The sequence below is a fragment of the Dendrobates tinctorius genome, unplaced genomic scaffold, assembly GCF_039654945.1.
Source record: "Dendrobates tinctorius isolate UK_male_01 unplaced genomic scaffold, ASM3965494v1 ptg000130l, whole genome shotgun sequence".
Lineage (NCBI taxonomy): Eukaryota > Metazoa > Chordata > Amphibia > Anura > Dendrobatidae > Dendrobates > Dendrobates tinctorius.
In genome coordinates, this window is record NW_027361798.1 from 2,890,784 (window position 1) to 2,903,743 (window position 12,960).

The 12,960-nt window shown below is 47.4% G+C and overlaps 1 protein-coding gene across 8 annotated transcripts in view; it reads right to left on the minus strand.

Annotated features, from left to right (window-relative positions):
* Nucleotides 1-12,960, minus strand: part of LRRC24 (leucine rich repeat containing 24) — a 121,068-nt gene that overhangs the window by 54,068 nt on the left and 54,040 nt on the right. The gene's annotated exons all lie outside the window — the stretch shown is intronic.

Consider the following 12,960-nt stretch of genomic DNA (forward strand, 5'->3'; position numbering starts at 1 on the left):
AGTTACGCACTGAAAAATGGGGGTTACTTGGCTAAAGTTGTGGGGGGGTAGGGCTGGCTCCAGGTTTTCATGTGCCCTGAGCGAAAGAGCGCCCCTTTAACACATACCACAACTCATCATGCTCCGATACGGCAGAGAAATAGCGGTATAGTACAATGAAAAATACTTCACTTTTTACATCTCATGACGAGGCCCATCTATTTCTCCATACAGAATCATTGGTCCCATATAATGTTTGAAACAGTATATGACGAGCTCCACATAATGCTACAGTATATGTTGGTCCCCATGGATGAAGCTCCACTGTCTTATGGGCCCAAATAATGCTCCAAACATAATGGGCCCCATTTCTAATGCTCCAGTGTATAATGGGCCCTGTAAATGCTGCTCCAGTGTCTGATGTCCACCTTTGGAATGTTCCAGTGTATGGTGGGCCCCATCTATCATTCTCCAGAGTAGAGTGCTCCCCAAAAATTGCTGTCCCAACATTGAAAACAATGAAATAAGTCTCCTCGCTATGGAATCCATGTACTAGTCTGGACTCCTCGTCGTCCCCATCTTCCATCTCACTGCACAGTATTTCAACCTTGCAAGTGGGCCCACTCGTTGGCGAAAGCACTGGCACAGGGCCCCTGATAGTACGGTGGTGTGTCTGATGGCGGGTGGGCCGAACCTGCACTTTCATGTGCAGCTTCCTCTTTGTCACCGTGTAAGATGAAACTGTATATGGGAAGGGTAACCTGAGTTTCATCAGGGTCAGATTCAGGTCGTGTAGCGTGCGAGGGGAATGTAGTGGTCTGGGTCAATGTACCAGCAGATTCATCGAGCAGTGGCTGGGCATCAGTGCACTTGTGTCGCCCCAAGGAGTACGGTCACCACAGTGGCATTACCTTCCTCCTAGGGAGTGTGATGTCATGCTTGGGAGCAACGAAGGATCTCTCTAGCAGGTTAACTGATTGGGCGGCGTTATTCCCACGAGTCATGACCCTCCAAACAGCGTTCATGAAGGCAAAGTGTTTGTTTTACGTGGGCAGTATGGTTGCAAAGCTGAACCTTAAAGGAATGTCCAGAAGGGCACCACCAGGAGTGGAGCCTACGGTTAAATTAGACTCCACCTGGGAAACCTCAACCATGCCAGCTACAGAACAGATGCACACATTGCAAGCTTAATTCCGTTAACGAACGAGACTCCGTCATGCCCCGCGGTCCGAGTCCGGCTTACTAGAGGGACACGTGAGGCTCTGGCACATGAGATTGGCCAATAACTGGTGTGTCATGCCCTTACATGTCCGTGGCTGCATGTGCGCTACACTGAAAAGGCCAGCGTTTGTCGCTTACAGGTGCAGCTAACCCGCTGAACAACGTTAGTGATGGGGATCTGGGATTACAATTATTACCCGCGAACGATGATTTCCCAGTAAGTGCAGGTCAACCGCAGTTCCGGAATTAGGCCTAACCGTCATTCCTGAAAAAGGGAAAAACTTACGTATGCAAACCACAGGTGCTGTAGCTTGCTTAACAGCTCGCCAGCCGTTCTCACGCCCAGTATGGATTACACGTGATTGCACAAAGGTGAGAAAGGGTACCGTATCCCCGGATAACATGTATGGATAGCGTACACATTCAAAATATATGTCTCAGGAGGCAGGCTCAGACGGTGTTAGGCCCAGTATGGATTGCACGTGATTGCACAAAGGTTAGAAAGGGTACCGTATCCCCAGATAACATGTATGGATAGCGTACACATTCAAAATATATGTCTATACATCAGGAGGCAGGCTCAGACGGTGTTAGGCCCAGTATGGCTTGCACGTGATTGCACAAAGGTGAAAAAGGGTACCGTATCCCCGGATAACATGTATGGATAGCGTACACATTCAAAATATATGTCTATACAGCATGAGGCAGGCTCAGACGGTGTTAGGCCCAGTATGGATTGCACGTGACTGCACAAAGGTTAGAAAGGGTACCGTTTCCCCGGATAACATGTATGGATAGCGTACACATTCAAAATATATGTCTATACATGAGGAGGCAGGCTCAGACGATGTTAGGCCCAGTATGGATTGCATGTGATTGCACAAAGGTTAGAAAGGGTACTGTATCCCCGGATAACATGTATGGATAGCGTACACATTCAAAATATATGTCTATACATCAGGAGGCAGGCTCAGACGGTGTCAGGCCCAGTATGGATTGCATGTGATTGCACAAAGGTTAGAAAGGGTACCGTATCCCCGGATAACATGTATGGATAGCGTACACATTCAAAATATATGTCTCAGGAGGCAGGCTCAGACGGTGTCAGGCACAGTATGGATTTGACGGCCCAGATTACACAGCGGAGGAGCAGGGAGAGGTAAAGATTGCAAATGCTGGGGCCCTGCCCAAGCAAGGGGGGCCCACTCGTGGGCGTCGGTACTGGCACTGGGCCCCTCATAGTACAGCGGTGTGTCTGACGGCGGGTGTGCACCACCACCGTCAGAGACACTTGATTGCACTATGAGGGACCCTGTGCCAGTGCCCGCGCCCAAGAGTCGGCCTACCCACCTGTCCAGGGCAACGGCACTCGCACGGTGTCGTGCGCTAGGTGGTGACCCCGGCCATGGGGGGGGAGGCAGCACAGTTAGGGAGTTTTAGAAAGTGGCATATGTTGATGTTGGACATTCAGCTGATGCAAAAGGCGAAATAGGTCAAGTCCCAGGAAGAGGTGGACCAAAGCAAGCCATTTTTCTGTCACCCTATGTGTCATCAGGGGAAGGTGGGACAAAATCCTTGGAAACCCATGCATGGTTCATTTTAATGAAGGTTAGATCATCCACATTTTGGGTTGACAGACGGGTCCTTTTTTCTGTCAGGATTGATCCAGCTGCACTGAAGACTCTTTCCGATAGCACACTTGCAGCTGGGCAAGCGAGCTCCTGTAAGGCATATTGGGCCAATTCAGGCCAGGTGTCCAGTTTAGTGGCCCAATAGTCAAAGGGGAATGACCTGTGTGGGAGAACATCGATATGGGAGGAAAAGTAGTTTGTAACCATAGTTGACAACTGCTGTCTCCTGTCACTTTCCATCGATGCAGTATTACCAGTTGTGTGAGCGGTATTTGAAAAATTAGTCCACAACATTGTCATGAAACCCCTGTCTCCAACGCCACTTCTGCTGTGTGCACCACGAACACCTCTGCCAAGCTGCCCCCGGCCCGTACGGCTCGTGTGAGAACCATCACCGCTGCTGTGTGCTGGGAATGCCTCAAGCAACCGATTTACCAGAGTTGCTTGTTTATTAGCCAATATTAGGTCAAGGTTCTCCTGTGGCATGATGTTTTGTAATTTGCCTTTATAGCGTGGATCCAGGATGCTGGCCAACCAGTAGTCGTCATCGTTCATCATTTTGGCAATGCGGGGGTCCCTTTTTAGGCATAATTTGACATGTGGGCCAATGTTCCCGGTGTCAATGATGCACTGCGAGTGCTGGTTGGAGGAGCACTTTCTGGCAAATCCACATCCCTCCAGTCACGCACAAACCCTGTACCAGACCTTGCCACGCCAACATTTTCACTTGCCCCACGAGATGCATCCTCCTCCCCTAAGTAATCATCCCCATCATCATCCTCCTCCTCCTCCTCTTCTTCCTCCACCTCGTCCAGGAGAGGTCCCTGAGCAGACAATGGCTGAATGTCATCAAGGATTCCCTCCTCCTCTTCCTCCTCATCAACATTGGCTGCAGACGCCTGCTCCTTAAGGTGCGTCAAAGTTTGCATGAGCAGACGCATAAGTGGGATGCTCATGCTTAGGATGGCGTCGTCTGCGCTTACCAGCCGTGTGCATTCCTCAAAACACTGAAGGACTTTACAGAGGTCTTTCAGCTTCGACCACTGCACACCAGTCAACTCCATGTCTGCTCTCAAAGTGCCTGGCCGTGTATCCTCCCACAAATGCATTATGGCCTGCCTCTGCTCGCACAGCCGCTCCACCATGTGCAGGGTGGAGTTCCACCTTGTTGCAATGTCGATAATGAGGCGGTGGTTGGGAAGGTGGAGCAATCGCTGCAGCTTCTGCATACGAACGGAGTGTACAGGCGACCGGCGGATGTGCGCGCACAGTCTTCGCACCTTCTGGAGCAGGGCTGTTAACTCCGGATAATTTTTGAGGAAGCACTGCACCACCAGGTTCAAGGTGTGAGCCAAGCAAGGTATGTGGCTGAGTTTTGAAAGGGCTATGGCTGCCACAAAATTACGGCCGTTATCACTAACTACCTTGCCTGCCTCAAGATGTACACTGCCCAGCCATGACTCAGTTTGTCGCTTCAAGTACTCGGCCAGCACCTCGGCGGTGTGTCTGTCGCCCAAACACATCATCTGCAACACAGCCTGCTGACGCTTTCCACTAGCTGCTCGATAGGGGGACACCTCATGTGCAACAGTGGCAGCAGCAGATGGAGTGCTCGTACGACTGCGCTCTGTGGACGAGCTTTCGCTTTTGGAGGAGGAGGAGGAGGAGGAGGGTGGAACGCCTACAGCCAACTGTTTCCTATACCGTGGGCTAGGCAGCACTGTCCCACCACTGCTGTCCCCTGTGGACCCTGCATCCACCACATTAACCCAGTGCGCAGTGATGGACACGTAACAGCCCTGGCCATGCCTACTGGACCATTCATCAGTTGTGAGGTGCACCTTTCCGCTCACTGACTGCTTGAGTGCATGGACAATGCGGTCTTTCACATGATGGTGGAGGGCTGGGATGGCTTTGCGAGAGAAGAAGTGGCGACTGGGTAGGTCATAGCGTGGTACTGCATAGGCCATGAGTTCGCGGAAAGCTGTGCTTTCCACCAACCGAAAGGGCATCATCTCAAACGAGATTAGTTTGGCAATGTGGGCGTTCAAACCCAGTGTACGCGGATGAGAGACTGAGTACTTTCTTGACCTACTCATAGTGTCTGGGAGGGTGAGCTGGACTTGAGAGCTGCATATGGTGGAAGTAGCGGTGGACAGGGCGGACTGAGAGAGGGTTGATGATGGTGATGGAGTTGGTGTTCTTTCTGATGGCCTAGAATCAGTCTTTCATTGATATAACAGTGGGATTCCCTGACTGCTGTGGCATTGCACCGACACCTCAACATTTGCTGCTGTGCTAACCGGTGGGCTTACAGTGGGGGAAACAATGTAGCGTTGCTGACTACCTTCGTTGTGATCAGTTGCACATGTGGCACTTGAGGTTTGGTGTTGTGTCCACGCTTGCAAGTGCATGCTGGTTAAATGTCTAAGCATGCAACTGGTATTCAAATTTTTCAGATTTTTCCCTCGGCTAAAGGTCTTTGCGCACTTCTTACAGATAACCTTGGCCTGATCATGAGGATTTTGTTCAAAAAAGTGCCACACTGCACTCTTCCTACTTTGGCAGACATTTTGCGGCCTAGCACGCTGTGATCTTTTGACCCTCTGGACAAGCTGTCCAGCAACTCTTTTGATGTTTGGAACCTGTCTTTGGAGTGCTCCGGGCCTGCCCGATAACAGCTGTTGCGATGTCGATGTCTGCTGTGGATGCTCCTCATCTGAGCTATTGGAAGCATCACCGTCTTCCCCCAATGGATGCCAATCTGGGTCAACAACTGGGTCATCCATCACCTCCTCTTCTATGTCATGTGCACCTTCCTCTGTGTCACCGTGTATGGTGGTATAGTGTGCGGGAAGGGGCACCCGAGTCTCATCAGGGTCAGAATCTGGCTCTGTACACTGCGAGGACAATGTAGAGCTCTGAGTGAATGTACCAGCAGAATCATCCATCAGTGGCTGTGCATCAGTGCACTCCATGTCAGATTCATCTTGGCCTGGGTAATTCACCTTTTCACTTGATAATCCAGGCATGGTATGTGAAAACAGCTCCATGGAGTAATCAGTAGTATGGCCTGCGTCATCCTTCAATCTTGGTTGGGGTGAAGGACACAAGGAAAGGTGTGGTTCATGAACATGAGCCTCCAATGATGACTCAGTGCTTTTACTTTTTACAACTGAAGAAGAGGAGGCGATAGAGCTGGAGGCTGAGTCAGCAATGTAAGACAAAACTTTTTCCTGATGCTCTGGCTTTAAAAGCAGTTTGCCAACTCCTAGAAAACTAAGCGTTCGAGGCCTTATGTAGCCAGACGATGACGCAGGCTCAACACCTCCTGCATTCGGTCCTATTTTGCTCTTGCCACTACCATCAGATCCACCACCAACACCATCATTACCAGCTGCCAACCCCCGCCCAATTCCACGGCCTCTTCAAACCAGCCTTCCTCATTTTTGGTAGAAATGTAGACAAAATCCAACAAACTATATAGTATGTAAAACAAGGTACAAGGTGTCTATAGGACAGGGGAGATTTTGAATCTCTGCACACACTTTTGGACACTGGACACTTTTGGATTGTGTGAGGCCCACTGATATCTGAGCGCTATGTGACAGGCTCGATGGCACAGCTGTGACCTAAGTGACTAGAGGATAAGGGAGATTTTGAATCTCTGCACACACTTTTGGACACTGGACACTTTTGGATTGTATGAGGCCCACTGATATCTGAGCGCTATGTGACAGGCTCGATGGCACAGCTGTGACCTAAGTGACTAGAGGATAAGTGAGATTTTGAATCTCTCCACACACTTTTGGACACTGGACACTTTTGGATTGTGTGAGGCCCACTGATATCTGAGCGCTATGTGACAGGCTCGATGGCACAGCTGTGACCTAAGTGACTAGAGGATAAGGGAGATTTTGAATCTCTGCACACACTTTTGGACACTGGACACTTTTGGATTGTGTGAGGCCCAATGAATATCTGAGCGCTATGTGACAGGCTCGATGGCACAGCTGTGACAAAAGTGACTAGAGGATAAGGGAGATTTTGAATCTCTGCACACACTTTTGGACACTGGACACTTTTGGATTGTATGAGGCCCAATGAATATCTGAGCGCTATGTCACAGGCTCGATGGCACAGCTGTGACAAAAGTGACTAGAGGATAAGGGAGATTTTGAATCTCTGCACACACTTTTGGACACTGGACACTTTTGGATTGTGTGAGGCCCACTGATATCTGAGCGCTATGTGACAGGCTCGATGGCACAGCTGTGACCTAAGTGACTAGAGGATAAGTGAGATTTTGAATCTCTGCACACACTTTTGGACACTGGACACTTTTGGATTGTGTGAGGCCCAATGAATATCTGAGCGCTATGTGACAGGCTCGATGGCACAGCTGTGACCAAAGTGACTAGAGGATTAGGGAGATTTTGAATCTCTGCACACACTTTTGGACACTGGACACTTTTGGATTGTGTGAGGCCCAATGAATATCTGAGCGCTATGTGACAGGCTCGATGGCACAGCTGTGACCTAAGTGACTAGAGGATAAGGGAGATTTTGAATCTCTGCACACACTTTTGGACACTGGACACTTTTGGATTGTGTGAGGCCCACTGATATCTGAGCGCTATGTGACAGGCTCGATGGCACAGCTGTGACCTAAGTGACTAGAGGATAAGGGAGATTTTGAATCTCTGCACACACTTTTGGACACTGGACACTTTTGGATTGTGTGAGGCCCACTGATATCTGAGCGCTATGTGACAGGCTCGATGGCACAGCTGTGACCTAAGTGACTAGAGGATAAGGGAGATTTTGAATCTCTGCACACACTTTTGGACACTGGACACTTTTGGATGTTGTGAGGCCCAATGAATATCTGAGCGCTATGTGACAGGCTCGATGGCACAGCTGTGACCTAAGTGACTAGAGGATAAGGGAGATTTTGAATCTCTGCACACACTTTTGGACACTGGACACTTTTGGATTGTGTGATGCCCAATGAATATCTGAGCGCTATGTGACAGGCTCGATGGCACAGCTGTGACCAAAGTGATTAGAGGATAAGGGAGATTTTGAATCTCTGCACACACTTTTGGACACTGGACACTTTTGGATTGTGTGAGGCCCACTGAATATCTGAGCGCTATGTGACAGGCTCGATGGCACAGCTGTGACAAAAGTTACTAGAGGATAAGGGAGATTTTGAATCTCTGCACACACTTTTGGACACTGGACACTTTTGGATTGTGTGAGGCCCAATGAATATCTGAGCGCTATGTGACAGGCTCGATGGCACAGCTGTGACCAAAGTGACTAGAGGATAAGGGAGATTGGATTGCTTTTGAAAAAGCAGTTTGCGGAGCAGTGGGTAAACAGCAATGCCAGCCTGTCAGGAAGCCTTAAAAGGCAGCCCAACAACCAACACCACTGATACACCACTATATAGCCTCCCCTTGCACTGCACACACAGTGACTGGTGTGTTGTGCAGGCCAAATCGCTAGCAGCAGAAGCAGTTTTTTTGTCTTCTTCCCTGCCTAACGCTCTCCCTACAGAATCAGCAACCTCTCCCTATGCTAAGATCGGCAGAAGTAAGATGGCGGTCGGCGTGCACGCCCTTTTATACCCCCTGTGACGCCCACCAAAGCAAGCCAATCACTTGCATGCCCTTCTGAAAGATGGTGGTGACCCCTGCCTATGTCATCACGTTGCCCACAGTGTCCGTGGATCCTGATTGGCTGAAAAAGAGCGCAAAACAAACTTTTGAAACGCGACTTTGGCGCGTAAGTCGCCGACCTCGTGGCCGACCTCATCCTAGGGTTGGGTTTCGTTTCATGAAACCCGACTTTGCCAAAAGTCGGCGACTTTTGACATTTTTCGACCCGTTTCGCTCAACTCTAGACAGCAGCCATCTTTACTCCCCGATGTGCAGCAGCTTCTTTCTCACACAGATAATTGATGGATCAGTGGAGAGGTATGGGTTTTGTTGCTTTTTTTTTTTTTTTTTTTACAGATCCACGGTTATTTTTTGGATTAGCAGATGAATAAAAATGTGGTCAAAAACTTTGTGTTTATTTCAATAAAATAATTTTTAATTAATGTGTGTGTTTTAACCCTTTACTATTCTAGGGTTAATAATGGAGAGTTGTCTTATTGACACCTCTCCATTATTAATCCGGCTTAATGTCAACTTTCAATAGCAAGGTGACATTAACCCATTCTTATTAACCCAAAGATGCGCCTTTTCTGGGGTGGCTGGGGGCAGAACTTTGTAGCCAGGTGGGGGTCAAAAACAATAGTCCCTCTCTAAACTATTAATATCTGCCCTCACTAACCTGCTTTACCTTTCTGGTTGCGATTCTACCGCGGGAGCCCACACAATTTTTTTCAATGAATTAACCCCTTAATTTAACACCTCCATGTCCCAAATTTTACACACAAACCCTAATCTAATTATTAGTCAGGGACATATAAAAACTAAATGAAGTGAAATGGTTTACTGTATGTAACCCTGTGTCATCTCATGTCGGGTTGGGGATTGATTTGACAGAAGCCGGCAATTTACAGTCATATGTTAAAGTTTGGGCACCCCTATTAATGTTAACCTTTTTTCTTTATAACAATTTTGTTTTTTACAACAGCTATTTCAGTTTCCTATATCTAATAACTGATGGACTCAGTAATATTTCTGGATTCAAATGAGGTTTATTGTACTAACAGAAAATGTGCAATCTGCATTTAAACAAAATTTGACCAGTGCAAAAGTATGGGCACCTCAACATAAAAGTGACGTTAATATTTCGTAGATCCTCCTTTTGCAAAAATAACAGCCTCTAGTCGCTTCCTGTAGCTATTAATGAGTTCCTGGATCCTGGATGAAGGTATTTGTGACCATTCCTGTTTACAAATCAATTCCAGTTCAGTTAAGTTTGATGGTCGCCGAGCATGGACAGCCCGCTTCAAATCATCCCACAGATGTTCAATGATATTCAGGTCTGGGGACTGGGATAGCCATTCCAGAACATTGTAATTGTTCCTCTGCATGAATGGCTGAGTAGATTTGGAGCGGTGTTTTGGATCATTGTCTTGCTGAAATATCCATCCCCTGCGTAACTTCAACTTCATCACTGATTCTTGCACATTATTGTCAAGAATCTGCTGATACTGAGTTGAATCCATGCGACCCTCAACTTTAACAAGATTCCCGGTGCCGGCATTGGCCACACAGCCCCAAAGCATGATGGAACCTCCACCAAATTTTACTGTGGGTAGCAAGTGTTTTTCTTGGAATGCTGTGTTTTTTAGCCTCCATGCATAACGCCTTTTTGTATGACCAAACAACTCAATCTTTGTTTCATCAGTCCACAGGACCTTCTTACAAAATGTAACCGGCTTGTCCCAATGTGCTTTTGCAGACCTCAGGTGACTCTGTTTGTGGCGTGCTTGCAGAAACGGCTTCTTTCGCATCACTCTCCCATACAGCTTCTCTTTGTGCAAAGTGCGCTGTATTGTTGCCCGATGCACAGTGACACCATCTGCAGCAAGATGATGCTGCCGGTCTTTGGAGGTGGTCTGTGGATTGTCCTTGACTGTTCTCACCATTCTTCTTCTCTGCCTTTCTGATATTTTTCTTGGCCTGCCACTTCTGGGCTTAACAAGAACTGTACCTGTGTTCTTCCATTTCCTTACTATGTTCCTCAAAGTGGAAACTGACAGGTTAAATCTCTGAGACAACTTTTTGTATCCTTCCCCTGAAAAGCTATGTTGAATAATCTTTGTTTTCAGATCATTTGAGAGTTGTTTTGAGGAGCCCATGATGCCACTCTTCATAGGAGAATCACATAGGAGAACTACTTGCAAGTGGCCACCTTAAATACCTTTTCTCATGATTTGATACACCTGGCTATGAAGTTCAAAGCTCAATGAGGTTACAAAACCAATGTAGTGCTTCAGGAAGTCAGTAAAAAGTAGTTAGGAGTGTTCAAATCAAGAAAATGATAAGGGTGCCCATACTTTTACACCGGTCAAATTTTGTTTAAATGCAGATTGCACATTTTCTGTTAGTACAATAAACCTCATTTGAATCCAGAAATATAACGGAGTCCATCAGTTATTAGATATAGGAAACTGAAATAGCTGTTGCAAAAACCAAAATTGTTCTAAAGAAAAAAGGTTAACATTAATAGGGGTGCCCAAACTTTAACATATGACTGTAATTAGCGGCTATTCTGCTATGAAGAACTGTATGAACTATAACTAAAACATATATGTGTGTGTGTGTGTGTGTGTGTGACTCAATGACATGTGTATATATATATATATATATATATATATATATATATATATATATATATATATGCATTCTATGTGTCTATATCTATTCTTTCGTTTGGGATTTAACCTGTCATTGGGCTCCATTATACATCCGTTTTGCAAGTTGGTGAGAAAATCTCGCCATACGGATGATTCCATGCGCAGAGTACGCGGCCACACCCTGACAACGGATCACATACGGAGCACTGTTCAGGGACCATTTCTGCGCATTACGACCGTAAAATACAGTCCAAATTTTTAGACGTTGGGTCTGACCCCAGCCTTACACTCAGCGAGAAATAATGGATGTGATGGAGGAAACATTGTAATCTTTCTGAAGCTCATCGTAGACACGATGGAAACGTCCGCCGACGTCCGGTGACTACACTCACCTCTGCCGCCAGGCCCAGAATATATCTCAGGAGCCCGCTATGCCTGACTCCAGGGGCCACAGGGGCCGATGTACAGCGCACTCTGCTCACAAGGATGAGTAAAGTGGTGACAAGCCTGTAACCTAGCAACCGCACCCGAATGATACATTCTATCAGAGACTGGAAGTAGTTAACCCTCGGACTGCCAGAGATGAAGAATAGCAGACAGGAGTGATGGCTACAAATGTAGAACAGAGGAGACATGAAACAATAGAGGATCGAATGGAGGATGAAGTGTGAGATCCGCTGACGAAGCACAGCTAATTGTTCTCCAGATAATAATGAGAGTCCCACATAATGCACTGCTTCACATATCATCATGCCTGCATGTAAATAATATATGGTAATATATGGCAAACCTGGCTGACAAGCAATAAACCAACAAGGCCAACAAAAGCCTCATACTCTGCAATATCAGGCTCCATAGATAATGCAGTAACACACCTGTACTGCATACAGGGAGCTCCCCCTAGTGGTGGCTGCAGACAGGATCTTATCATGTATCTCTGTATACAGGGAGCTCCCCCTAGTGGTGGCTGCAGACAGGATCTCATGTATCTCTGCATACAGGGAGCTCCCCCTAGTGGTGGCTGCAGACAGGATCTTATCATGTATCTCTGAATACAGGGAGCTCCCCCTAGTGGTGGCTGCAGACAGGATCTTATCATGTATCTCTGTATACAGGGAGCTCCCCTAGTGGTGACTGCAGAAAGGATCTTATGTATCTCTGCATACAGGGAGCTCCCCCTAGTGGTGGCTGCAGACAGGATCTTATCATGTATCTCTGTATACATTGAGCTCCCCCTAGTGGTGACTGCAGACAGGATCGTATCATGTATCTCTGTATACAGGGAGCTCCCCCTAGTGGTGACTGCAGACAGGATCTTATGTATCTCTGTATACAGGGAGCTCCCCCTAGTGGTGACTGCAGACAGGATCTTATGTATCTCTGTATACATGGAGCTCCCCCTAGTGGTGACTGCAGACAGGATCTTATGTATCTCTGTATACAGGGAGCTCCCCCTAGTGGTGACTGAAGACAGAATCTTATCATGTATCTCTGTATACAGGGAGCTCCCCCCAGTGGTGACTGCAGACAGGATCTTATCATGTATCTCTGTATACAGGGAGCTCCCCCTAGTGGTGGCTGCAGACAGGATCTTATCATGTATCTCTGTATACAGGGAGCTCCCCCTAGTGGTGACTGAAGACAGAATCTTATCATGTATCTCTGTATACAGGGAGCTCCCCCTAATGGTGGCTGCAGACAGGATCTTATCATGTATCTCTGTATACAGGGAGCTCCCCCTATTGGTTTCAGAGAATGAACCACCTTTTTAAGGGCCTGTCACACTAAGCGATATTGCTAGCAATA